The sequence below is a fragment of the Giraffa tippelskirchi genome, chromosome 10, assembly GCF_054371585.1.
Source record: "Giraffa tippelskirchi isolate mGirTip1 chromosome 10, T2T-mGirTip1v1.2.pri, whole genome shotgun sequence".
NCBI lineage: Eukaryota > Metazoa > Chordata > Mammalia > Artiodactyla > Giraffidae > Giraffa > Giraffa tippelskirchi.
The window spans coordinates 136,114,488-136,141,774 of record NC_137284.1 but is presented as its reverse complement, the minus strand read 5'-3'; the positions used below and the strand labels follow the sequence as shown (position 1 = coordinate 136,141,774).

General features: G+C 48.3%; 1 long non-coding RNA gene across 1 annotated transcript; it reads right to left on the bottom strand.

Moving 5' to 3' along the window:
* LOC145522542 (uncharacterized) lies at window positions 1–26,264 on the bottom strand. Its single transcript, XR_014066025.1, has 3 exons — window positions 25,970–26,264; window positions 18,714–18,940; window positions 1–1,399 (listed from the first exon to the last, which is right to left on the bottom strand). It is a non-coding gene; the product is annotated as an uncharacterized LOC145522542 (long non-coding RNA).
* Between the last annotated feature and the right edge of the window lie 1,023 nt (window positions 26,265–27,287).

Here is a 27,287-nt window from a genome sequence, read left to right as displayed (position 1 = left end):
TTTGAGCACAGTGTGAGTTTATTTGTGGGAGATTTCTTGATAAATAGAATTGTTGAATCCAAGGGTACGTGCATTCAAAATAGAAATACATTGTCAAGCTACATTCCTCAGAGATTATACTGATTTACATATGCAGTTGGCAGCAAGTAACACTGACTCAAGCATTAAGGGCATTTCATTGTCTCTTATAACTGGAGGAGGGAGGTTGCAGTAGCTTGGAGACATCATCAAGAACGTTGTTTCTTCTGATTCTCTGTTTTTGAATTGTGCCCTTGTGCTCTTGCTTCACGGTTGCAAGACGGAAGCTACTCCTCCAGGCACCAGGTCTTCACAAACGGCAGGGCAGAGGCAAAAGATTTTATCTCTCTTCTTTTTTTTACCAAGCCATGTGGCATATGGGATCTTGGTTCCCAGACCAGGGATCGAATCTGTGTCCCCCTGCAGTGGAAGCTCAGAGTCTTAACCACTGAACCACCAGGGAAGCCCCCCGATTTTCTTCTCTTGAGATTGTATTTCAAGTTGGAAAAGAGAAGTCACAGTTTTCCTTATTTCTCATTGACTGGAACTGGGAAATATCCTTAAACCCATCACTCGCCAATGGAAGGTGATTGCTATGACTGATTAGACAAATCATAGGTCTGCCCCTGGGTCTGGGGGAGATCAAGGCAGATGAAAGGAAGCTTTGTTCTTTTCTGAAAGAATTGGGGTTCTGTGAGCTCAGAAGAGAAATGGATCTTGTGTATACAGTGAACAGTGCTTGCTATACTTCCCAGGTGGCTCAGTGGTAAAGAATCTGCCTGCCAAGCAGAAGACCCAGATTCAATCCCCATGGTTGGGAAGATCCCCTGGAGAAGGAAATGGTAACCCACACCAGTATTCTTGCCTGGGAAAGCCTATGGACAGAGGGGCCCGGTGGGTTACAGTCTATGGGGTCACAAAGAGTAGGACATGACTTAGTGATTAAACAGCATACTCAACTATGGCGTTTTATGAAACTTCTGATACACTTGACTTCATTATTAAATAGTAAAACTTAAAAATCCTTTTTGTTTGAACATTGAAAACCCTCACAGTTAAAATAAAAAAGGTAATTCTAACCCTTTGAATTTGAATATTGCTTTTTCTTTTTCAAAGCACTTTCATGGTCTCTTGATTGACAGTAACCCACAGAAAGAGATAAAATGGGTCTTATTTCCCTGTTATGGATGAGAGCCTGTGATTCAGCGTGGTCAAGGGACGGGCCCAGCAAGTGGCATCATTAGAGACCACAGTTCCTAGCTGCCATGTCCCCTGTGGTTTTGCACTGAGATCAGTCACAAGCTGTAGGCTCACGTGGGTGCATTGGGGTCTGAAGGTGTCCTCACAGAGCTCTATGCTTTGCAGAGTCACTACTGGTGCCCTGTTGAAGGAGGAAAAAGGCAGACAAAGATTAGATCTCTATTCTGATCTTAGGCAATCCCAGGCACCTTCTCTTGTGTGAAATGTGCCTTTCAACCCACAGTGAGGAGGACCTCTACAAGCTTATAGATTGGACTAAAAAAGCAACAGGATAATTCGGTCAAATAATGAGCTATTTTTCTCTAAGTTAAATATTTGTGTGAAGGTGGGAATGGATGGGTGGGTGGACTGGATTGGTTCTCCTGGTATGTATGTGGCTTCTCAGGGGTGAGCTCCCTAAGGGCAAAGACTGTATCTTATTCACCTCACTGTTGCCTGCACCTGGCACAGCTCCTGATGCATAGTAAGGGCTCCATAAATGCCTATCAGATGCATGAATGGTCTGAGTTACTTCTTCTAATAACTGATGTCCTCCCTGTTACCATCTGTCAGAGCACCGTGTTTCTTTCTATATAGCATGAATCAAAAACTACAATCAGTTAATTATTAATTCATCAATGATTTTATCTTTGTCATGAGAATGTAAGTTCCATGAGAGTCAAGACTGGGTCTGCCCAGTTCTAGCCTAGGGTCTGAAACATAGTAAGGACTCTAGAAACGGTTAAATGAAGCTTTGAGCAAATGCTTTTAGCAGTGTCTGGCACATAGTGGGCCCTCAGTAAACATTCCTGGAATAAACCCTGACTACATACCACAGAGACTTCATGATCACACATCTCTGACAGCTGAGCTGAAGACTCCAGTTTGACAAAGCAGAGCAGGGCCAAGGAGCCAGGCTGCCCAGCAGTGCCCGGGATGGACAGACAGCCCACCCGAGGTCCACTGGCTTCCACAGGATCACAGCTGGAGGAAAGCCCAGGGCGCAAGATAACAAATTCTTTATAAAGAAAAGGAAAGAGGGGCTGGATTCTTTAAAATTAATTTTTATTGGAGTATAGCTGCTTTACAATGTTGTTTTAGTTTCTGCTGTACAGCAAGGTGAATCAGCTATATGTGTACATAAATCCCCTCTTTTTTGGATTTCCTTCTTATTTAAGTCACCACAGAACATTGAGTAGAGTTCCCTGTGCTGTATACAGTCAGTTCTCACTAGTTATCTATTTTATACATAGCATTGATAGTGTATATATGTCAATCCCAATCTCCCAATTCGTCTCACGCCCACACCTCCCCCCTTGGTATTCATACGTTTGTTCTCTATGTCTGTGTCTCTAGCGGGGCTGGATTTTGAAGGGCCCTGCAGATAATGGGAACCATTGAAGGCACCAGAGGGGATTCACATGGTCAAGTCACCATTTGGGGAGATTCAACTGCAGAGCAATATAAGAAAGATTGTAGGGAAAAACTGAAAGAGATAAGTTATAAAAGATTTATTTTATACCCATTTATTCATTCATTCAACCAGGAAAGCGTACATTGAGAGTATATTGTGTGCTGAGGACTCTGCTAGATACTGGAGATGCAAGAATAAGTAAGATTTGGGTTTCCCTGGTGGTGCAGTGGTCAAGAATCTGTCTGCCAGTGCAGGGGACACGGGTTCAATCCCTGATCCAGGAAGATTCCACATGCTGCAAAGCAGCTAAGCCAGAATATCACAGCTATTGAGCCTGTTCTCTAGAATCCAGCACTCGCGACTACTGAAGCCTCCACTCCACAACAAAAGAAGCCACCGACTAGAGAGTAGCCCTTACTCGCCACAACTAGAGAAAAGCCCATGCAGCAACGAAGACCCAGCACAGCCAAAAATAAATAATAAAATAAAAGATGTTTTTAAAAATGAGTCAGATTTAGTCCCGGACCTCAGCCATAGTCCAGGAGCATGAATGAGGAAACAGAAGGAAAGACCCAAGAGACATTTTGAATAAAAGAACAGCAGCCTTGTTAACTGAATTTTTTTCTGGGAAGAAATTAAGCATCTGTCAGAGTTCCATAAACTTTCCTACCTAGAGCTTAATGATGGTGTCGCTGGCAGAAACAGAAACTGAGGAGGTGTCTGCATGTGGAGGGCAGCGATAAGAGTGGGGCTAAGGTGTGTCGCTACTGTGGTTGTTTAGAATCTCTGGTTGCAGATGTCCAGCAGTTAATTGAGGCTGAATTCCAGGTGGAGACATGGTTCTAGGCATCATCTTCAAAGACAGGAAAGATGACTTCTCATGAAACCAGGGTTTGGGGGACCAGCAGCCTCAGGCCTGTGAAACACTATGTCATTTGCAAGGTTTTGAGTAGATTAGTGTGCAGTGGAGGGTATGGAAGAAGAGGGCGGTGATGGGAATTTGTTGATGTGAAGGACAGAAGGGGCTTTGAGGAAGCCATATGTAGTAGAGGGCGCCTTGAGATAGCTGTCTGCAGACGGCTGGGGAAAGAGTTCTGCGAAGAACAGAACAAGGACAGTGACTTTTGCTCCCTTTAATAATTTAATTGCCCAAGTAATCATGTTCATTTCAGAAAATTAGAAAATGCAAAGAAGCAAAGCTATGACAAAAAGTCATCTCTAATTCCACCATGTGGAGATAACTTGTTAATATGGTTGCGCTGATTTGCCCAGACTTGGTAATGGCTTCTTACATTCCAGGCTGGAATCCAGCCTGGAATCTCTGAAGAAAGAGATGACAGCCAAGAGACTGACTCCACGAGGCTCAGCCTCTGGGCTGCATGCTCTTTCTCTGTCCTAATCTCTCTTCCCCACTGGAGTGGAAGGACACGGGCCATGATCCTGTGTAGAGTTGGACCCTCCCCAGGTACCCGTGGCTGAACAGGCATTCGGGAAGATGCTGTGGAGAAGCAGCAAGAAGCCTTCAATCCTACAGAAAACCGAGATCTGATGCATTCCGAGGCTTCCCAAGTCACTAGCCCAGTTTTGTCCCTAAAGGTGTTTAATCAGACAACTTGTACAGTCACCTGTAGATATGGTGGCAGCAGCTGGAAGCTAGGTCCATAGGCTACCCCTACTTCTCTTGCAGTTAGAATAGTAACAGGGTATCCAGCACCTTCTCAGTGACCCTGGAGGAATTCCAGTCTTCCAGGAAAAATCTGGGAACAACTCAAAAATCACCATGGAAACATGACTGTGACATCATGTGACACCTGCCAGAGAGGTGTGGTATCTCTGAGGGCTGGCTCTGGGGTCACACCATCTGAGTCTGAATCCTGGACTTGTGATCTAGAAGACTGTGACACTAGGGAAGGGGCTTCCCTGGTGCCTCAGAGGGTAAAGAATTGGCCTGCAATGCAAGAGACCTGGGTTCGACCCTTGGGTTGGGAAGATTCCCTGGAGAAAGGAATGGCAACCCACCCCATTATTCCTGCTTAGAGAATTCCATGGACAGAGGAGCCTGGCAGGCTACAGTCCATAGGGTCACAAGAGTAGGACACAACTTTAGGGAATGAGTTTCTCTCTGCCTCTATTTCCTCATTGGTAGTGAGATCCTTATAGTACCTTCTCACACTGTTATCATCAGGATATTCAGATTGTTACAAGTAAAGCACCTGGTAGCCACTCTACAAATGTTAGTTATTAATTAGAGAAGGGGACATTCAGGGTACACTGCATGGTGGGGTTAGTCTGGAAGTCTTCCTGAAGAAGGCTTCTGGCTTGTATGGGCTGAGCAGTCAGGGAGGGGAAGTTCGAATATGCCTGCTCAGTGGAGTGGAACGCAACGACCAGAAGCTCCATCCATCTATCCTTCTTTTATGCAACCACCAGGCATGAGTCCTGGTTTGTCCCATTATGTCCTGTAATGAGGCCAAGGAGTGGGCAGATTTGTTTGCCCAGGGCTGAGGCCAGACTTCCAAGAGCATTTTTCCTGCAACACATTGCATAAGCAGAGGTTGCTGTGTGGCACCCTTCATGGCTGAGTCCTGGGGCACCCAGAGGTCTGGAGGATCCTCTCGGCCTAGGCCAGCTCCCAAGAAGTGTGGTTCCCCAGCACCCAGCCCCTAGTACCCAGCTCTTGCCTGGGTATATCTCAGATGAGAGACACTGCCCATCACCCTGTGTCTGAGAAGATGTCACTTTAAGAAACAGAGTATCTTTGGGGCTTCCCTGGTAGGCAAATGGTTAAGACTCCATGCTTCCATTGCAGGGGGTACAGGTTCAATCCCTGGTCAGGGCACTAAGATTCTTCATGGGCAATGTGGCCAAATAAATAAATAAAAAGAAAGAAACAGAGTATCTTTTATTCTTATTACATAAGTACTGAACATTCTTGTAGACAACATCCAGAGAAGATGCTTTAAATTTCTTATAATTCACTATCCTGAAATCACTAATGTTTTACATTTTTTATGCATAGCTCTCCTCTTTTCTTTGTGTCTCTATAGATGCGTATGTGTGTGTGCTCAGTTGCTCTTTTGTGTCTGACTCTTTTTGACCCCATGGACTGTAGCCCACCAGGCTCCTCTGTCCATAGGATTCCCAGGCAAGAATACTGGAGAGGGTTGTTATTTCCCTCTCTAATAGGTGTGTGTGTGTGTGTGTGTGTGTGTGTGTGTGTGTGTGTGTGTATACTTTTTTCTATCATAAATAGAATCATAAAGTAATACCATTTTGCAATGTGATATTTTCAATTGTCTTCAACTTTCTTTTCATATTATTAAATATGCTTCTACCATGTAATTTATAATGCTGGCAATGTGCAACTGTGCCATAAATTGTTTAAACAATTTCCTATGGTTGAAAATTTAGATTGTTTTCACTGTTTTTTTTTTTTCTCACGAACAATGTTCTCATGCCTAATCTTGTAAATAAATCAAATATTCATGCTTAGTTCCTTAGGCTCATTTAGAAAAGCTGGGTCAACAAGTATGTATATTTTAAGGCCTTGGATGCCTACTGCAAAGACTCCCCAGCTGAGACCCCCAATGGTGGCTGTCCTACCTGTGGCCCAGAGAAGGGAGCCACCTGCAAGGAGCTGGGCAGATGCCACCAAGCATCTTGGAAATTCCCCCAAGGCTGAAGAGTGGTGGCTGGGGTAAGGACCTCGGTAGAAAGTGGACTGCAGGTGGGACCTTGGAGAGCAGGTAACCTGATGAGAACAGGTGGAACCATGTATGTAACTCTGCGGAGGTGAGCGAGGTGCCTCAAAGAGGAAGATCCCAGAAAGGACACCCTTCCACACAAAAGCCTGCTTGTAGCTTTCAAGGGAGCCCCGGGGTTGCCCACACTATTGGACTGTAATCTGTCTGTCCTGCCAGACCGAGCTCCCCAAGAGCAGTGATGTGTATATTTATCTCTGCACCCCCACAACCAGCCCAATGACCCATAAATATTGATTAAACTGACTTGACAGCCTGCACCCCAACTCACAGCCCCTGCCCCTCCTCATCCCCCATGTTTAGATCAAAATTTCTGGCATCTCGCTGTCTTAGAAGTGAACATCGGAGTACCCTTTCCATAGGCCACTTGAGCAATGTATACCTAAGACTTTAAAATACACATTCCTTTTGACTGGCAATTTCACCTCTAGGAACACCCTACAGAAATCCAAGACCCCCAGGAACTGCCTGCTCACCTTTCGCCTCTTTTTCTCGGGGATTCTCTTCCTGCCCCCTCCACTCACACACTCTCCATTCACATCCTGGGTTCCTCAGCATCCTTGCTATTTCCTGCCCCATTACCTAAATTCTTCTCCTCAAGGCACAGTTAAAATACTACCTTCTCTAGCAAGCCTGCCCTGACCTCCAGCTGGACATCTTTTCTACTGTGCATTAGAGTCAGTTACATGCATCATTTATCTGAACCTCCCAACCACAATCTATTTGAGGACTGGCAGGCGGAATCCACAGCTATTTTATCTTCATCCTTCTCTACATCTGGCAGAGTGTGGTACCAACAGCAGGTTTACAAAGTTGGATGGAAGGGTGCCTTTCGGGAAAGGAGGTTCTTTTAAAGCTTCGCAGTGACTCTCTGTGGTACTTTGAGACCACATCTTCTGCCTGTAGATATCGGCATCAGAGATGAGCTGCAGAATCAAATGCTGTTTGTAGCAGCAGCACTATTTTCAACCCCAATTTTTAGAATCTCCACCTAAAATTTAGGTGAGCCAATGGAGGCCAAGAGAGGTGAAGGGCATTGGCCGAAGGCATACACAACGATCGAGAATCCATCTGATCTGATTTCAAGTCTGAGGCTTGCTTCCTGAGCTCAATCACTGCAGTGATCATATATTATGATACAAATGTGATTATTTCTAACAGAAAAGCATTCACTTCTTTACAATAACATCTAGCGTGTAGAGCTTTAAACATATGCAGAGAGTTCCCCTTGGAAGTTCCAGGGAGATTTTAATGAACTAAAATTTGATTCAGAAGTGCCAGCGCCCTGAACAGTGTTTTATGAGATAAGAAGCTGCTGACACTTACTAAAGACTGGGAGGATGGGCAGACCCTGGCATCCTCTTTTTCTCATCCCTAAAGCAGCACCCTTTTATCAATAAAACTTGAATTTTTATTGGTAGTGTGGTTAATTACTGATAGTAAATTTGCACAAGGGAGCGTTATTTAACCCCTTTAACCCCTGCTGTACCAGGAGGGTGGAGGAAGACCCTATGCGTGTAGGCTACGGTCAACCCTTTAGCGTGGGTAACAATTCCAGGGTTGGGAATGAGAAGGTTGAGGCTCAGAGAAGTTAATTTGCTCAAAGTTGTCCAGCAGAGCCCTGATTCTAGTGCTGGTCAGTCTCAGAAGTCAGGGCTCTCTCCCCTGTCTGGGTGGTTCTCATCGTGGGTGCACACCAGAGGCTCTTGGTGCCAAGTCTCCACTCCAGCCTAATAAAATCAGAATCGCTAGGCTCAGTGCCAGGTATCTGTACTTTTAAAAAGCTCCTCAGGTGCTTAGTTGAGCAGCCAGGGTAGGGGAGGAGGGACCCGGGCGGAGCTGCCTCTCAGCTGTCACAGGGAGGGAGGAATCTGACCCAAGTTACAGAGCTCCTCTTCATTCACCTCAGAATCACCCAGGATCTTCTAAGACAGATACTGCCCTGGCTCCACCACAGATCAGTGAAGGCAGAGATGCTGGGGTGGGATACACATATCAGCATATACTCTTTTTTAAAAAATTATTTATTCACTCTGGCTATGCTGGGTCTTTGTTGATGTGCAGGCTTTTCTCCAGTTGCGGCGAGTGGGGACTACCCTCTAGTTGTGGTGTGCTGGCTTCTCATTGCGGTGGCTTCTCTTGTTTTTGACCACAGGCTCTAGGGTGTGTGGGCTTCAGTAGTTGCAGCTCATGGGCTCAATAGTTATGGCTCTGAGGCTCTAGAGCACAGGCTCAGTCGTTGCAGTGCACAGGCTTAGTTGCTCCGCAACCCGTGGGATCCTTCTGGATCAGGGATCAAACCCATGTCTCCTGAATTGGCAGGCAGATTCTTTACCACTGAGCAGCTAGGGAAGCCCCAGCATATATACTTTTAAAACTCCCCAGGTGTTAAAAGTGTAGCCAGTGTTGAGACCTGGACTCCGAAGACTGGAAACAAATGTCCTGGGGAGGCAGCTGAGCAATCCCAACCTGACCAGGGCAGAGACCAGGTGAAAGGGATCTCTCCTTTGCTAGCTTCTCAGCTTGCTCTGGGGAGGGAGGACAGGGAGAAGAATCAGCATCCAACAATCAGTATGCAAAGATGTCTTTAAATGATCAGAAAGAATTCCTGCTCTCAAATCAATTAAATGCTTTCCAGCAAATTCCTTGACAAATTTACTTGACAAATTCTTTCTTCACGGAGAAAGCAAAGTGCACTTTAGTCTTTACCTAGAAAAGTGATATAAAAAAATTGTCATGAATGGGGTCCAGATGAATGAGGTTGACTATGGGACAAAGGGGACTTGGCAGACAGGCAGCAATGGAATCCGTGCAATCTATTATACACCGGCTTTGTATGCAAAGCGGAAAAGAGCTGCGGAATAGGATTACTATGCTGACGGGGAAAACAAAAGAAGTTTAACACTCAGTGCATGAAAGAGCAAGGTGAACCCGGGGCCAGGAGCCCTGTGAGGAGGGCAGGCTGGGGGCTGGGAAACACGGGGGCCAGTCCAGGGTGGAACGGAGCCTGCCTCTTCCAGGTGACGTCCAGGCTCTCGAATCCATGCTGGTTGTGACCTTGGCAGAGCCTGCGTGCTTCTCCCCTCTCTGCTCTGCGCCCTACCTCCTCGGGAAAAGCCTGGGCAGAGCACTGCCATGAACTCCCTTTAGGAGAGCATGGGAATTTCTAGGCAACCAGAGTTTGAAACAAACTCTCCTCCCAAACTGGCAAACCTCTCTCTGGAGGTAGCAAAGAAAAACAACTTTACTATTGAATTAGCATTAAACCAGAATGTGAGGTGATCCGCTCGGAGAGGGCAAAGATGGAAAGAAATCACTTGTCTTTTCTCTAGACAAGCAGCCACCACCCATCGGGTCAGAGAACTTGGCAGCACCATTGGTCACGCGTAGTTCATCCTAGATTCATTTATTGCAGTGGCCACCTGTGTTGGCTAACTGCCTTTACCTGAAAGAAAAATAAACTCATCTCTTTATGACAAGAGCTAGTTTTGCAATGGAAGCCGAAGTTAGGGTCCTATTCTCTCACAGAATCTAGGAGACAAGGCACTTCTTCCGGGATGATTCCATTTCAAAGAAATGAATGATTCCCAGGTCCTTGAGAAAGACATGCCTGGGTAGTAAAGCTGGCAAGAGGCTTATTTGGCTTTTGAAAAAATTTACATACATTTCAAAGAGACTGAGAGAGCACTTTCAACTACAAGTTTTCTACAGTAAATGCTCTAAGAAAAGGGAGTGAGGTGAGGTGGAAAAGTCTCTTTTATTATTTTCAACAGAGAGAGTTAAGCTTCTTATTTTGAATTTCTATTTACCCTTACAGAACACTGGCCCTCCCACAGAGCCTGTAGGGGAGTGATGGGAATGTTGAACCTGAGGGAAGTGTCGTGGGCTCAAGACCTGAGGGGTGCGTTTGTGTGTGCTCAACTGCTCAACACATTCATGTGTCTGACTCTTTGTGACCCCATGGGCTGTAGCCCACCAGGCTCCTCTGTGCATGGGATTTTCCAGGCAAGAATACTGGAGTGGGTTGCCATTTCCTTCTCCAGGGAATCTTCCTGACCCAGGGATCGAACCCACATCTCTTGCATCTCCTGCATGGGCAGGTGGATTCTTTTACCACTGAACCACCTGGGAAGCCCCAACCTGAGGGGTAGTGTAGACTTAAGCTGGATTTGGTCTTGTGACCTGGACAGGAAGAAGGGTGGACAGTGCCTCCTGCTCTTGGGGAGTTTCAGATTTGGCTAGGATGTTAACAATAATAAGTGTCACACGAATCCCCTGACCCCTCTGTGTTTCTGGACTCATTCTGTCGTTCCGGACTCATTCTCCCCCATTCTGCTTTCCCCCTGCTCCCTGCTGGGCAGGAGGGCGGGTTGAGGACCCCAGCCAGGGGTGACTCCTGGGCTGTGGCTTCATGCCTCTCTCCTCCTCCTCAGCGCAGATCCTGGTTTCTGCTCCACTCCAATTAGACTCTAACCCACTAGAAGCTGCAGCCAATTCTGCGGAAAGTTCAGATCTTTAGGGACTTCATAAATTAGCTTTTCCTGCTAAGTGTTCTCCAGAAAAGGAAAAAAAAGAATTATTGAGGAGTGAGGGGCAGGTTGCAAAGCACAGCACAATTGCTGCTTAGTCTTTCCAAGCCCTGAGTGTTCATGTCGCAAATAATCGGGCAGAACCATCCCAGGAAGGGGGGCTATGGGGTTGAGGGGGTGGATGCAGGGAGAGCTGACCAGCTGAGGGCTCATTGGGTGGCTCTGGGCAGGTTGTGGGTACAGGTCAGGGAGGGATAGTTCTGAGATGCAGATGGTCGGACCTGGCTTATTTTTTGTTGGCAAATTCTGAGCAGGACCTTGCATCTTTAGGGCGTGTCTGTGAGCGTGTGGCCTCATATTTATGTTAGAAAATGGAGAGGAGAATCCTAGATTTCTACACCCCTGTGTGTCCCTGAGCAAGTTTTGCTGTGTCTGTTTCTGTCCCATATGGTCCATGTTCTAGTTCATGGTGCAGATGGAAGGTTTCCATGGGATCCCACCTTGCAAGCTGTGGCCAGGGACAAGTCTGGCAGTTTCTTAGTTACAGGCAGTGTCAGCAGAGAGGGAGGGTCACCCACTGAGGCTGGCAAGATGTGTTGAAGGGCCCAGTCCCCAGGGAACCGGAGAGCAGTCTCTACCTGCTCCTCCACATGCTCTGGGCTATACCTGGTCCACTATTCTTCATTCTCCTGGCCCCACACTTGGCTGCGAGCCTGGCTCCAAACATGTAAACTCTCCCATGCCCCTAAGCCCTTGCACATGCAGGTCCCTCAGTCTGAAACACCCTCCCCATCTTTCTTCATCTGGCTAAACACGACTCATCCTTCATTGATGTCACCTCCTACAGGAAGCCTTCCTCGCCTCTCTGGGATGAAGAGGGAGTCCCTCTTTTGTGCTCCCATCTCACCCTGGACATACATCTGTTAGAGCACTCTTCACACCTCGTGATTCACACCCTGGTAAAAGAAACTGCCTGCAACTCGGGAGACCTGGATTCGATCCCTGGGTTGGGAAGATCCCCTGGAGAAGAGAAAGGCTACCCACTCCAGTATTCTGGCCTAGAGAATTCCATGGACTGTATAGTCCATGGGGTTGCAAAGAGTCAGACATGACTGAGCGACTTTCACTCTTTGGCTCATCCACTAGATGAGGGACCTCTTGAAGACAGAATGCATCTTTTATCCCTGGCTTCCCACCACCTAGCACCGTTCTGAGCAGAAAGTGAGTCTGTAACATGAATGAATCTTTAGTGACAGCACCTCATAGTTGCATAGCACTCACCAGGCACTCTCCCTACACTGTTTTCTGCCACAGGCCAGAGCACAGGAGAGGCGGACGGTGTTATTCCCATTTGACTAGGGATGGTCATGAGTTTGGCTGGTTAACAGGTGTCTCCTGACTGTCTATGTCCCTACTTTCCAGCCCAGAAGCAATCTCCACCTTAGGAGAGCAGCCGCAGAGTGAAGGTGGCTGGGACCTCAGGCAAGCAGTCTTGGGAGAGCTGTGCCCTGAAGCCTCAAGCCCCTTTATTTAATTTAATCTTGGTCTTCCTCAGGCTTGAGTAGCATTCATTGACTCTGAATCTTCTGTCTTAGGTATTTGCCAAATCAGGTTAGATTTTTCGAGTCCTGGTCTACAGCTTTTCTCCAGCCCTGATCTCTCATTTTTAATTAAGGACCCCCTCCTGACCTCTTACAACTTCTCAGAAGAAGGATTCAGTTTCTTGTGTGGTTTCTTTGTCTCATCCCTGCTTCCTTGCGGAAAGAAAGAGTAAATGATACAAAAGTGCGATGTTTCCAGAATGTTCAAAACTTGTGATGCCTTTTTCTGAATCAGCAGGAGAATTTTCCTCACCTGAATCCCTTCCTCAAGAATCAGCTCTTTGCTGAGTTTGTGATCACTAATCTCCATCGAAAGATCCCTTAGCAACCAGGTCCTGATAAAGTGAGATTGTAAGCTGACCCCTAATGTTGCCTGATTCTGCAAAGTTGGCTCTCTCGTAGGTACAAAGCAGTCCATCCCAGAACATGACTTTTAAAGCCCTTTTAATGAAAACGGGACACAAAGACAGAAAAAGATTTCTATCTGAGCGTCCCTGTGTGCTCAGCACAATCCCAGGGGATGCAAAAATAGAAAAATGCTGGAGGAGCTGGCAGTCACTTTAGGGAGAGCCCCTTGGGAGTCAGATACAAAGCACCCTGGCCAGACTGTCACAGCTCATCGAGTCTGACTCAGTGAGGTGAACTCCCCTGGGTTCAGACCACCTGTAAGTTGAACTGTTTCCTGCAGCTCCCAATCCTCCTGCAAATCTAACTCTCTGCCCAGGATTGGTGTTGGTTTCGACTCTCTCCCAGGTCACAAGAGCTTTTGCTCATGGGGGAGGACACGAGCGTGGGGAGTTGAGAGGACAGGAGTTCGGTAAAGTCACAGAGCTGAGTTGCCCCTCAGCAGGCAGGGTGACAAGGCCCAGAGCATCAGGAAGGACCACTGTTGGGCTTTGCTGTGTCCTGGTGGGGGTCGTGGGAAGTTCAGCCTTTCAGGGACGTTTAGGAAAGGCCTGGAGAAACCTTTGACACCAACAGAGCTCTTGGCCTTAGAAAAGCTGAGCCAACTTGGTTAATAAAGTTACCCAATGCTGGTCTGATCAAAAGGTTCCACATTATGCCTTAATCTTGAGGCCACAGCTCCATGGAGGGGTGGCGTGGAAACTGCCTGTGGGTTGCGTGTAGATAGAAATCATTAACACATATTGAGTGTTTGCTGGGAACCCAGTTTTTGGTGAAGGCTTTTCTTCATTGTCTTATTAATTAAGATGCACAAGGTTCTCCAGAGGAGGACGGTCTCATCCTATTTGGAAACAGTCAGGAGAGAGAAATTTCCGCTGGGGACAGGTGCTGATGTCAAGAGCAGCTGTCCTAGTAAGATGACTTCCTCCTGGACAGTGCTGGTCTCCTGGAGAGCCAAGACCATGCTCTCTCAGAGCCCCCTCCCCTGGGCTCCTCTGCCCACCAGAGCCAGGGTGAGCAGACATGTGTCCCACCCAGGCTGCACCCAGGCTACCTGTGCTTTGAGAGGAATTCCTTGCTGAGCATCATGCCATGTGCTAATCATTATGTTATCTCGTTTCATCCTCATCATAATCTTATGAGGGAGGATAGTATTTTTGCACCCGTTTTACAGACGAGGACACTGAGGCACAGAAGAGATGAGGATTTGCTCACTATCCCACAACTAGGGGTTAACAAGCAAGTTCTCCCCATGTTTAATCTCAGTCTCCTTAATGTAGTCCCCTGCCATGGTTCTGACTCAGTCCACAGGGTTCTACCCTCTGGCTTCACACTTGGATGAGTGGAACCACTCAGAATCTCAAGCAGGACTAAGAGGGTCTGAAGAATTGTGGAAAGGTGTCTTATTCTGCAAAATTGATCAATAAACAGGCAACAGAAAACAAGCAGTCTGCATTGTAGATTGCAACAATTGGCAAGACCTGCCAAAACAATACCACAGACTGAGTGGCTTAAATACAGAAATTTATATTCTCACAATTCTGGAGGATGGAAGGCTAAGATCAAGGTGCTGGCAAGATAGATGTTCGGCAAGAACTGCAGGCGCCTGCCTTCTGGCTGCGTCCTCGCGTGACCTTTTCTCTGTGTGCACACATCCTGATGTCTCTTCCACCCGCTCTGTTGGCTTAGGGCTCCACCCTTATGACCTTATTTAACTTTAATTATCTCCTGAAAGGTCCTGTCACCATATACAGTCACATTAGGGCCTAGGGCTTTAACATACAATTTTGAAGGGTACATTCAGTATCCCACATAGATGATTCAAAGTTCTGTGTCCCTTCTATAGTAGCCCCCACAGCATGAGGCACAGTCAGGTCAATCCCAGATATCCGCCCCTCTCTGCAAGACCTGGGGTCTGGAGACTGCTCTCCGGAAACCACACCCCTGAGAGACCACTGCCCCATTGAGAATTCAATAAAGACCTTTATATATAAATATATATATATATATATATATAAGCAGCATGTTACTACAGACTCCTTGCAGCTCTATAAAACCCAACATTTACATGTAATTTTCACCTCAGCTAAAGTTTTTACGTTTACCATCTTGACGTGGGGACTGCAGCTACAGCCCCTTATCTGGTCTAAGTTTCTATCAATATTCCTTTTTGTTTTTTTTTGAGTTCTCATAGCTATCTAGGGATCCAGAGGGCTATGATCTTTCCATGCACAAAAGTGGTTTCTCTGGTCCTATCTTTAGAACATTTTTTCCAATGAAAGGAATGACTTTGCAAGAAGCCGTGCATACCTTGGGGCTTCCCAGGTAGTACAGCAGTAAAGAGCCTGCCTGCCAATTCAGGAGAAGCAAGAGACTCAGGTTCAATCCCTGGGTCAGGAAGATCCCCTGGAGTAGGACCCAATCCCACAATCTTATTTCCATTCTCATCATGCTGTAATCCCCTGAGCACAGATCCACGTACATCTAATACAAGCTTCTGCTAAACCACCCGAACTTAGAAGATTGCTGGGGATCAGTCACTCCACTGGCCATGGGAATTTTCATGGGGCCTTGATCTGCCTGGGAGAAGTTGAAAGTTCACCAAGAGGACTTCCTTGGTGGTCCAGTGGTTAAGAATTTGCCTGCCAGTGCAGGAGGCATGGATCCAATCCCTGATCCGGGAAGATCCCACATGCCTCAGAGAAACTAAGTCCAGGTGCCACAGCTACTGAACCCAAACTTTAGAGCCTGTGCTATGCAACCAGAGAAACCACTGCAATGAGAAGCCCACTCACTGCAACAAAGAGCTGCCCCAGCCTGTGGTGCTTTGTTGGGAACTGGACTTTTCTTTAGTTTTCATTCAACCAGGGCTGTGGGAGCCTCAATCAGTGTTTTCTGCTTGACTTACTACTGACCAAGTAGTCGAAGTGGTGGTCAAGTTCTCCTTGGGCCCTGAGTGTGGCTGTCTGCATTCCATGTGTGTGAGTGTGTCTAAGGAGCTTCTATCCCAGAGAGAGGCAGAAGTAAGGAGTTCTATGGGGCAGGTCACTGAATATTTGTAATTCCAAGTTCATGGCCACGATGTGACGTTTCAGAGGAAAACAGAGGTCTGGGAGCAGACAGTGGAGAAAACAAGGCTTGGAGGTTGAACATGCTTGTTGCAGCAAGCATTAGCCCTGGAATGTGATGGTTTCCAGAGTGACTGAGGTGGGGAGGAAGGGATGGGTCCCACACCTCCTTCCCGGGCTGTGCCCCTGCTGCTCCACCAGGCCAGGCACAGTGGGGATCAGGAGGAGGCACAGGGCTCCCCAGTTCCCCCTGTCCCATGCATGGTCTCCTCTCCCTTCCTCTCTACTCTCCACAAACTTTTTCATATCCTGGGTGAGCCAGTTGAAGTGGGCATGATACTACTAATAAGCTGATCTAACAGAAGTGTTTAGCTCATTGGGCCTTTGGGATAGATCTCAGCTGGCCCTTGCCTGGAAAGATAACAAGCTTCTGTGAAACTAACAAGGATACTAGCCCATTCCACTGCCATATTCTTACTTTATATGCTGATGGTATCGATAATCACTTCTGTAAGTGGAATTCATCTTTCCTCTGGCAATAGAAAGACTGAATTGTAAATGGCATCCTGGGGGCCTCCTCTCTTTTCTAGAGCCTCTCTGAGCTTGGGGTGGGGGGGACGGGAGGGGATAGGCACAGATGACTCCACACGTCCACTTACCCTTGGGGTCCCTGGTCCATGTTGTCCATAGCATATAAAGTCATTTGAAACATCAATAATGAGTTGTCCTTTCTCTTACATTCCCATGATCTCTCTTTACTCACAGGCTTATTTTGAGAAATAAATGAAATTAAAATAATTATAGTCAACCATCTACTACGTGCCAGTATTTGATAAATACTGTTTCCAAACCTAATGGCAAAATCATGATAAGAATCATAACTACCATTTTATAGATGACAAAACTCAGAGAAGTTATGAATTTGCTCAAGGTCAGTAAATTAAGATTCCAGCCTCGGTCTTTTTGACTCTAAAGCTCATATTTTCCCTCTCTGGTACTATGCTATACAAAACATTGCTCCAGCCAGCACAAAATTAGGTTGTGCTGCAGTAATGAGCGACCCCCTCATCTTAGTGACTTCTGACAACCGAGTTTTGCTTTATCCTCACATGTGATGCCTTATTCACATGCATCACAGTTGTCTGGGGGCCCTGCCCCATAGTCCCCCAGGACTCTCGCTGAAGATGTAACAGCCACTGGACTGTTGCCAGTCCCCATAGCAGAGGGAGAGGGCACTCTGGAGGGTCTAAAACTAGCAATTAAATGCCCTGGCATTGAATTGACACACTTTGCTTCTACCCACAACTCACTGGCCAGAATTTTATGTGAAGATTCCAAACCATAAGGGGGAGGAAGCACCATCCCACTGGACAGCAGAGAACGGAAAGTACATGGCAAGTAGCATTCAAACCTGCCATGAGTGTGTGACACAGTACTTGGCACCTACATGCTCAATAATCACTATTTCATACCCCTTCCCCTCCCCCAACTGTGAACAGATTATGATGAAACCCCGCTTTTTTGGAATAAGAGACTGACATAATGGAGAGGCCCTTCATTTTGTGCTTTCTTCAACACTTTCTTTATTGACTTACTGCTGAATCATAGGATGCTGGCAGCAGTTCACATCTGGATCAGATTGCTCCTGGGCCTGAGTCTCCAGTGACTTGATGTCTCACTATGTATCAAGGGTCTCCATCAGTCAAGGTCAAATGCCCTGTTGCAGGTGATGGGCAACATTCACATGCATGACACGTGACAGCCTCCCATGGGCATCCCCATCAGCTCAGGGCTACACGCAATCCCTGGCTGGCAGCTGTAACTCCACCCTTTCTTCTTTTACACAGGGAGGCATATCAGAACACAAGGGAGTGACAGGAGCGTCATCACGGGGATATGTTGGATCTGTTCTAATTGTTTAAAAAGTGCATCAGTTGTTTGAAAATCTGAATGTGAAATATGAAAGTTGCTCAGTCGTGATCCCATGGACATACAGTCCATAGAATTCTCCAAACCAGAATACTGGAGTGGGTAGCATTTCCCTTCTCAAGAGTTAATTATTAATAGCGAATTGCTTATGACACACCTCATAACTGCTCGAGATATGCAGTGTGTCAGGACACCAGCGTGGATGAATTACTGGTCAAGATGATGCCAGACCAACCTGTTGTGAAATGAAAAATTGTGTCAATTAACTGGTTGTTTTATCTACGTGGTGCCAAGGAATTGATGGGAGAGAACATTTTGTCCACACTAACTGCATTGGCTAGTGGCCTTGGCATTGTGTGGACCCAGCCTGAGTATTAAGAATATGAGCATAATATCAAATCATGGAATGTTAGACTGAAAGGAATTTCCAGAGACAATTTTCATCTGTTACAGATGAAGAAACTAAGGAACAATTGGGTTAAAAGATTTGCTGCGAGACACACAGTGCAATTGTTAACTACTGTTTTAGAAGAGGTAGATGTGTGCACATCTTCACCCACAACATTTTTAACATTTTCTGTAGCTATTTCAGAACTGAGAGGCTCAACCAAATGGCATTGCATACTTTCTAAAAGTAGACAAGAATTTAAGAAACACCCCATGGTGCAATTGTTTCATTGCTTAAACTTGCTGCTGACTCATCTGCCTTCCACTTCTTTACCAACATGGTCGTGGCATCCGTCACTTACATTGGCTCTTTTCCCGAGCTGGTCCCATCCTCCTCCACTGGGCTGGGAAACAGGATGTAGTCACGTCACCTCCACCTCCGTGAGTCCTCATTGGTTGGTGGGCGGGGCTCAAAGGTGAGGACTCCAGTGGGAATTCCTTGCCAATAGGGGTAGGCCTCCTGTCCTCCAGCATGAAGAAAGCCACCTGTTGCCCAGGAGAGTGGGCTGTTTAAGGCCAAAAAGAATCCCTGGAACAAGGAAGCCAAGGGTTTCAGGCTTCATCTTTTTGATAAAGGACAAATTCCCCATACAACAAACAACTCCTGTGGCTGCACCTAAAGGGCTGGGGAAGGAAATGTCTCATCCTGAAATAGCCCTTGAATCCATGCCCTCCCTATTCCCACTTACTGTGAATTGTATTTTTTAATTTACTTTGGGTTCTTGCCCCTTGAAAGGACTTTAGTTTGAGGCAGGCAATTTTGTGGTGTCCCTTTCTCAAGTCTACTTCTGAGGCCTTGAAGACTCCCTGCTTCAGGCCCTGGGAGGAAAGGAACTGAATGGCCCCAGGGTCAGTGACCAAGATCTAGGCTGCCCACTGTCACTGCCCAGCCTAGGATTTTGGCAGCTCTTCCAATCCCACAGGCCCAGATGCAAGAGGCAGCCCTTGGCATGAATATAGAACTCTTAGGCTCAGGGTCAAAAAGTCAACCCTTTCCCCCAAATGGAGCTGCCCCTCCCCAGAAAAGCACACTTCTTCTCCTCTCTGGTGGGTTTGTGTGGCTTAAAGAAGTATTTGGCGTTGGGTGGGGGTAGGAGAGCTGGGAGCTCCCAGGTGGTTCTTGTGGTAAAGAATCTGCCTGCCAAGCAGGAAATGCGAGTTCGATCCCTGGGTGGGGAAGACCCCCTGAAGGAGGAAGTGGCAACTGACTTCAGTATTCTTGCCTGGGAAATCCTATGGACAGAGGAGCCTGGTGGGCTATGGTCCATGGGGTTGCAAAGAGTCGGACACAACTTTGAAACTAAACAAGGAGAGCTGGGCAGATGTGTAGTAGGGTGACATTCTGGGATGATTCTCCCCCCTACCCATGCCAAGTAAGAGGGAGGGATGGAGGAAGAGAGGATTCTCCACCATAGCGGGTACCCCCCACCCCTCAGTTTTGATGGATTATTGAAAAGATGTGGGAAGTCTTGCCCTTTCCAGTCCTTCTTGCTGGCTTTGGTACAAAGCTGCAAACACAGCCATACACACACACACCACTCCACCTTATAACACACATACTGGTCACGCCTTGTGGGCCACTAGGTTCAGATCCTGGAAAACTCTACTGGTAGGAGAATTGATGACTGAAGAATTTAAGACTTCACAGGAGAGTAAAGTTAGGAGAAGAAAGGTCAGGAATGAACTAGAGAAAACTCTTAGAATGGGTTTTTTGTTCAGAAAAGAACACAATCCAAGAGCATACTGAATGAAGAGTCTTCTAGGATACACCATATCCATACCTGTGGAAGCGTCAGCCAGTTCAGCCAAGCTAGTGAGCAGTTGAGCAACGTGAGTGTCACTGGGAAGGCACCCTCCCTAGAGTGGCAGCACCACTTCTAGGGATGCGCCCTAGAGAAACAAGTTCAAGGATGTTCACCGCAGAATCCTTTGTGGTAGTGAAAAATTGGAAGCAACCTAAATATCTATCAGTAGGTGAGTTGATGAATTGTGGTCTATTTGTATGGTGTAATGTTATTCATCAATCAAAATGAATGAACTAGGTCTCCACCCGTCAACAAGAGTAGATCTTGGAAATGTAATGTTAGGTTAAACAAAAAAAAAAGCAGGTTCCAGAATGATACATTCAGTATGACACCACTTATATAAATTAAGAAGCACTCAAAGTATTGCAAGGTGTGATATATGAGTACTTCATATGTAGTAAAGTATGAACACATATATGAAAAGAAAATCCATCGGTCTCAGGACAGTTGCTATTTTTTAGAGGGAGGAAAAGCGGTGCAAAGGGAACTTTGCCAAACCTTTTGCCAAACAAAATTTTTTTTTTTTACTGATCTGATATGGCTGTGGAAAAATGTTCAACTTTGCTATTTCTGGGAGTAGGTGCAAAGATTTTGTTGTATTACCCCCTTATATTTTTCTATATGTTTGAAATATTTAGAAGTTGGACAAAGAAAATTCCCATGGCATTTTGCATCCATTGCCACGAGCAGTAATGAGTATGGTACTGTGATTTTTCATTTTTATCTTGTATCTGAAAAAAAATTTTCCAAGACTTCCTTTCCTTGTATCTCTAACAAAATGCTCGTAAATTTGCTTTTGTTGTTGTGGAAATATCAAGAGGGGCACTTTTCCAACCAGTTATTCTGGGCCCTCCTGATCTCATGCGGGGTTCCCTCATCCAGATACCCGGAGGGGGCAGACTGCTCCAGGCAGGCTGCACCCAACTGCACAGGAGGGCTTCCTGCTAAAAGCCTGCTGCCCTTCTGCCAGCAGGGAAGGCTCAAGGTCTGGTTTACTCTCTCCTTTCTTTACCTTTCCCAAAGTTTCCTACTTTGGGAATGCTACTCCTTGGCCACCCCCAACATCTCCCTTTTCTTTCTTCTTTTATTTCTTTTTTAATATTTTTATTTATTTGTTTGTTTGCTCTGAGTCTTAGTTGCAGCACTTGATGAGATCTTTGATCTTTGTTGCAGCATTCAAACTCTTTAGTTGCAGCATGTGGGATCTAGTTCCCAGACCAGGGATCAAACCCAGGCCCCCTCCTTTTGGAGTGCAGAGTCTTAGCCACCGGACCCCACGGTAAGTCCCAATATCTTCCTTTTCTATCCCAGTCTCAAGATTCACGATTCCACCAGAGCTGACCCACTGATGGGTCAGCTTAAACTTGGATGTGTATCAGAGTCACCTAGAAAGCTTATTCAAACCTAGACTGCTGGGCCCTACCTCTGGAGTTTCTGATTCAGTAGGTCTGGATGGGGCCCAGTGGTGTGCTGGAAGCTGCTCTCTGAAGGGATAATAGGCACTGATTTGCAGTGCTTGCCAGTTCCCATGGTGTAAATATTCCCATCACAGCTGATTTCAAACTCCCAACTTGACTGTCATTAAATGTGGAATTAGGGAGGGGACGGGCACTTTTCTCTCTCCCAAGGTGATGCAAACCATCTCAGCACATTTTTGTCATGGGACCTGAGAATCTGCATTCCTGTTAAGATCCCAGGTGGCGCTGAAGCTGCTAGTTCAGGGAGACCAGGCTTCTGGAATCATGGTTCTAGAAGGCTGAGCACAGGGGTGTGGGGCTTGGGATGGGATTCCTGGATTGTGTGAATAACTCTGCAACTTTGACCTTAAAAATCCCACTTCCTTAAAAGGATCCCAGGGACCTGGTGGTCCAGTGGTTAGGACTCTAAGCTTTCAATGCAGCAGGTAGGGGTTTGATCCCTGGTCAGGGAACTAAGATCCCACATGCTGTGTGACCAAAAAAAAAAAAAAAAATTAAAAGAGCCCAGGAGATTTCCTGCTCTGACAGCAAAGGCAGCTTTACACCCTGGGGACCGTCATAGGCTGCCCTGCAGATAAGCCAAACCCAGGGTCCATCATAAGGGGTACACTGGCCCAGATGTTCTGTCCCCTATCCCGAAAGCCCCCTGTCCGCAGACCACTAACCATGCTTCTCCCGCCTCAAGCAACGGTCTGCTCCTTCTCCCCACCCCAGACCCCACAGCTGGGGGACACAGCAGGAGGAGATGGGTTGGCCCTGGGGGCTCTCGAAGGACAGAACCGTGTCTGAGGGTGTCCTTGGCAAAACATGCCATAGATGCCAGGAAAAAAAGAAGGGAGGGAAATGGGAAGGAAGAATAAGAGAAGAAAAGGATACAGAGGAAGGGTGGGGAAAAGAGAGTCTGGAACAGAGAGGCTGAAGGTGGGGGCTCAGCAACTCTCAGGGACTCATGTTCCAGCCAGATTAGGCACAAACCAGACGACAACTGTCCACTCCCCTCCTGGTGAAACAACAGCTGTCTTCTGGGAGTGCTTTGGTCCTCCCACTGTCCCTCCCCAGGCTCAGCAGGGATGAGGCCGCCTCTGGGGAGAACAAAGGCAGCTGGGCAGACGCTGCTGGGAGGAGAAAGCTCATCCCAGGAGGAAGGCAGGATTAACACGCAGAGGTATTGCCATACATGCTCATGATATTATCAAGTTGGTATATAGGATTAGATGTCATTAGGATTACAGGGTGTAATAACCCCAGGTTCAGCTGACATTTCTATTCAAACTGTACTTTGGGGAAGCCTATAGGTTTCATTGCTGGTAATTTCTCTGACTCTTTCCTCCCAGAGTTTGATGTTCTATCTCAGTCCCACCCCCCTCCACCCCCTACCCCTTGGCTGGTGTGCCCACAAGTTCCTCCAGCGCCCTCATGGCTCCCCAGCTCCAGGAGAGCTGGTGGGCCCTGGAGGGGAACAATGGCAGCTGAGAGAAGGAATCCAACTTCCTCTGGTTTTTTGGAGGCAGAAGCCGAGGCCCAGAGAAGGACGGGGGCAGGGACACTCCATCAGTGTCAGCCCCCAAAGAGGGGGACCCTGGTCACCTGGAGAGACTTCCCATGTTGCCATGAACTCTCCTCCTTTCTTCCCTTCCTTTCTTGACTTTTCTTTTGCCCCTTCTGTACCGTCTCCCCTCCCCCTCCTCCCTCTCCCTAAGACTCAGCCTTGGCCCCTCCCGCTCTGGCAGCTGTGCCCCTCCCATTGCCCCCATTCCCTCCCAGCTCCTGGGGCCTGTGGACTTGCTTCAGTGCTGGCCACAGCCCTCGGGCCCTTAGCACGCCTCCTGTCTGTTGGGGTGCGTTAGGTCGGGGGCATGAACCCGTGGCTGGTTTCAGTCAAACAGCTCGCTGCCAAATGAACACAAACACACAAAAGCAGAAAGACAGCAATGCTCAGGCAGCCGGGCAGATACTCTCCAGAGCTGACACCCCTAGACTCAGAGTCAGGGACCTTCCTCTCCATGGTTTTGACCACTCGTTCTACCAACACTGACTCCTCTCCATGCCCCTGCAAGGTGGGCATCGTTGCAGTGTCACTGATGAGGCCACAGGTACCCACAGGGAGGGTGAAGGAGGTGACACAGCTCAATCCAGATCCGATCCATTCTGAAGTTGAGATTTCATTCACACAAGAAACAGGAGTCTTCTCTGAATTCTCCCTCTCCCTGGGTTCCACTCTCTTCCCTGGGAGCAGCTTCCCTAGGGTGCAGGGCTCTGAGTTGCAGCCGGAGGGGCTCAAGTGAAGGGCCAAGGACAGTCCAACGCCTGTGATGTGGACCCAGAAACTCACTCTGAAAGATGGCCTAGACCCGGGAGAGCGGCCTGGGGGGCAGACACCCTCCCTGAGGGGCTTCTTCTCCCCAGCAACCTTCTCCCACCCCTCACCCTCCATCTCTTTTTTTCCTCTCCACCACCCCTCACAGGCTCTGAGCCCCTCAGGACAGCCTCTCAAACAACTCCAATTCTGTGGGCAAGGTCTATAAGCCTTGTCCTCCTAGAACAGAGTCGGACTGGGGCTGGTGGAGTGGTCCATGGATGGAACTCTTGGGAGGCTGTGGGGTGCACTACCTCAAATGACCACACGATGCCACCCTTGAGCTGCATACGCATTCCCCACCTGCGTGCCCGCGGGCAGTTGGCAGGGCATGACCTCCTTTGCAGCTGGGCGGGGTTGGGAGATCAGGGTGGCAGCGGGGGCAGGAGCTCTGGCAATCACAGATACTAGTTAGCCCTGCAGGCTTTGTCACCATCCTGTCATTTCCTACTGATGTCTGACTGTGTTTGGGTGGTTGACCAAACTGTAGGTGTGGTGTGGTTAACACCTACAGTTAATTGCTCTGGGACCCAACCTTCCTTCCTTAAGTGCCTTCCCCCAGCCAGGGAACACCCAGCCTCATTCAGGTTCCTTCTGCACCTCTGAACTCAGTGTGGGTCACACACCAGCTCAGGGGCCTGCTCAGACTTGCCTCTAGTGGCTTCTGCCTGGGGAGAGAAACTTCCAGCTGCTTTTTTTTCTTGTAGGCTGTGGTTCTGCTGTGGCCACTAAGGGTTATGGGCCTGGGGAGGCCTGATAGTGCCCCTCACTGTGAACTGCCTGGGCACAGCAGCCAGCCAGGGTCCCGATGGGAGGATTTCAGGTACAGAGGGACAGGGGAGGGAGCCTTTCCCGGATGGAGAGTGCCGAGGTGCTAGGGACCTCTCTGAGTGATGGCGCATGAGACCGAGGCTGGTGCTCATTGCAGCCACAGAAGCCGTCCCCAGAAACCTGCAGCCAGTAGGAGGAACAGCAATCCACAGCCACCCATCCTGTCCCCCAGTTAGAAAATGAGGACCCTATTTATCATTTTTCTAAATTATTTATTTGTCTGCACCAGGCCTTAATGGTAGCACTCGGGATCTTTAGTTGCAGCATGTGGGATCCAGTTCCCCCACCAGTGATGGAACCTGGGCCCCCTGCATTGGGAGCTCAGAGTGCCAGCCACTGGACCCCCAGGGAAGTCCCAAGGACCCTATTTATCCATATGTCACATTTCTCTGTATTACATAGGTCCTCCTCTGTCCTGCATCCCAACATTGTTTTCACCTTCCGGGAATGTTTCCTGGGACCCTAAGCCAAGCTGTGTATGTGATATCTGTCTTCTGTTCTGTCCCCTGTGTCCTGGGGGCTGACACCAAGGGAGGCCCCCCCTCACCCCCTCCCAGGATGGTCATTCAGCTCCCCCAGGGCCTGTCCCATCTTCTCTCCAGGGTAAGCAATCCCACCTCCTGTCTCTAGGGGTCTCTGGATCTTGAGGCAAGCAACTCTATTGACTGCTTAACTAAAGCAATAAAGCATTTTATTGGAGGGATTTGGGAGGGGTTCATAAAATGAACGGGGGCAGTTGAGGGTCCAGGCTGGGGAACGGCAGGCACCAGGCAATTCAGGGGACTCCAGCAGCAGGAGCTCACAGTCTGCCCATCAGCAGAGCTGCCACTCAATCCCCGTCAATGTTTCGTTCCCAATCTCATATCCCTCCCCACGGGATTTCAATTCCCAGACCTGTCTTGGGACAGTGGACAGGGAAATGTGAGACGCCTCAAGTGACAGTCCTACCAGGAGTGCCCACAGCATAGGAGAGGTAATTCCCCAAAAGAAGCTCAGAAGGAGGTGGTCTCCAGACAGGACGGAAGGCCGGGGCCAAGTCATCATACAACCTCCACCACATTAACTGAGCCACTCCTGTTTTTTCTTACCTCGTGGAATCTCCCGCAGACTTCCCGCACCGGTAATCAACTGAAGGTCAATTGACTGACGGTCCAGTGGTGGAGCACTGACGCACAGAGAGGCTCAGCACTTGCCCTAAGGTCACGCAGCAGCTCTATAGGACGGCCAGGTTGATGGCTCCACTCTACGTCCGTGGGTTTGGTATGCGACCCACCACCCTGGGGCGTGCCCTCTGTAGACAAGGCCTCCCGCAGATACTTTTTGGGGTAAGGGCTTCCTGACTACTGTAGAGAGGAACAGCAAGCCCAGACCGCAAAAAGACCCAAAGGGGCCGGAAGCCCTGCTGGGGCGGGAGGGCAGGAGGGGAAGGCACCGCCCGCCCTCCGGGGGCTCCGCTTGCAGGTGGCCTTCTGATAGGAGATGCAGCCAGGACCTGGGGAGAGGGAGGAGGGGGGAGGAGAGAGCTGAGAGCGCCAGGAAGCAAGCAGGCAGCGAGAATCTCCCCTTCCACCCCCACTCAGTATCACAACCTAATTCTTACCTGGTCCATTTGGTGGGGTGGCTGGCAGGGCTGGGAGGATGGTAATGCACCCTCAAGCGAGGGCTGTTTGAGCCTGCATGTCTCCTTTTCATGGTCCACGCCTCCCTGTATTCTTTTGACCTTGGAGGTTTTTAGTCTCCTGCTGTGATTTGGGGTTCAGTTAGACAGCCTGGGTGGGGGGATCCGTGCACCCAGGTCCTGTCGGGAACCCCCCAGAGTTACAAATGCCTGGAGCCCCAGGAAGAGGGGCTTGGATAAGACCGGACAATTGTGAACTTGCAGGCATGGGCCCTGGTGTGTTCTGACAACACCGTCTGTTTCAGCAGATGAGATGGTTATGGTGAAGTCAGGGGTCAAGTGCCAGCTGGCTTAGCCTGTTAAACCTCCCTTGCAAGTCTCAAATGAGCCGCTTCACGGAGGTGGCAGCGAAGCACTCACATCTCAGCGCCCTCCTGCTTCCCTAATGAGGGGAGTCAGCAAAGCCTCTGAGAAGTGCCCAAGCAGGCCTGGCCTGGGTCTCACCTGTCTTACCTGGAGGGCTCCACCACCCCACCACTCCTGCCCCACTCGCCCCCAGAGGCCACAAGTGCTGAGGAGTGGAGGGAGACATAGTCAGGTTAGCATCACAGGTCTGCAGAACAGACAGCTTCGGCCTGTGGTCCATGGCAGAGCTCAGGATAGGGTGATTTGTTCCGTGCTTTTCCTGAATGAGTCGAGGACGCATCTGGAACCTGCCAGAGAGAGTGGGTGCTCATGCCTCGCCAGGTCCCAACACGGGCTTGTCAGCAGGGGCCGCCCAGAGACAC